Source organism: Salminus brasiliensis, chromosome 14 (genome assembly GCF_030463535.1).
Source record: "Salminus brasiliensis chromosome 14, fSalBra1.hap2, whole genome shotgun sequence".
In the NCBI taxonomy this organism is placed as follows: Eukaryota; Metazoa; Chordata; class Actinopteri; order Characiformes; family Bryconidae; genus Salminus; species Salminus brasiliensis.
In genome coordinates, this window is record NC_132891.1 from 9,937,241 (window position 1) to 9,938,448 (window position 1,208).

Genomic DNA, 1,208 nt, shown 5'->3' on the forward strand with positions numbered 1-1,208 from the left:
CCACCCACACATCTTAAAGCAGCCGGCACAACCACCCATACATCTTAATGCAGCCGGCACACCAACCCACACATCTTAAAGCAGCCGGCACAACCACCCACACATCTTAAAGCAGCCGGCACAACCACCCATACATCTTAAAGCAGCCGGCACACCAGCCCACACATCTTAAAGCAGCCGGCACAACCACCCATACATCTTAAAGCAGCCGGCACACCAGCCCACACATCTTAAAGCAGCCGGCACAACCACCCATACAGCTTAAAGCAGCCGGCACACCAACCCACACATCTTAAAGCAGCCGGCACAACCACCAATACATCTTAAAGCAGCCGGCACAACCACCTGCACACCTTAAAGCAGCTTTCAATGGCACAACCACCCACACATCTTAAAGCAGCCGGCACAACTACCTACACATCTTAAAGCAGCAGGCACAACCACCTACACATCTTAAAGCAGCCGGCACAACCACATACACATCTTAAAGCAGCCGGCACACCAAGCGACACATCTTAAAGCAGCCAGCACAACCACCCATACATCTTAAAGCAGCCGGCACACCAGCCCACACATCTTAAAGCAGCCGGCACAACCACCCATACATCTTAAAGCAGCCGGCACACCAACCCACACATCTTAAAGCAGCCGGCACAACCACCAATACATCTTAAAGCAGCCGGCACAACCACCTGCACACCTTAAAGCAGCTTTCAATGGCACAACCACCCACACATCTTAAAGCAGCCGGCACAACCACCTACACATCTTAAAGCAGCCGGCACAACCACCCACACATCTTAAAGCAGCCGGCACAACCACCCACACATCTTAAAGCAGCCGGCACAACCACCCACACATCTTAAAGCAGCCGGCACAACCACCTACACATCTTAAAGCAGTAGTTTCATTAAAAAAAACTTTTTGGTGTTACAATATCTGTGTATAAATAATAGATGGAATTCATTTTGTACAAAAAATGAGAGCAAACTTAAATTAAATGTTAATATAATTGATTATAAAGCTTCAAAAACAGACGCAGGTAAATTTGCAACAGTTAAACTCTACTAAGTTTTAGTAGAGCTTAGGTAATGTGGTGAAGCATCAACTCGTCACAAAGTTACAACTCGTTACAACTAAAAAGCAGTTATTGTTGAGTGTACTTCAGGTTTTTTTCCCTTTTTTGCGCACCGTGCACAAAAACAAAC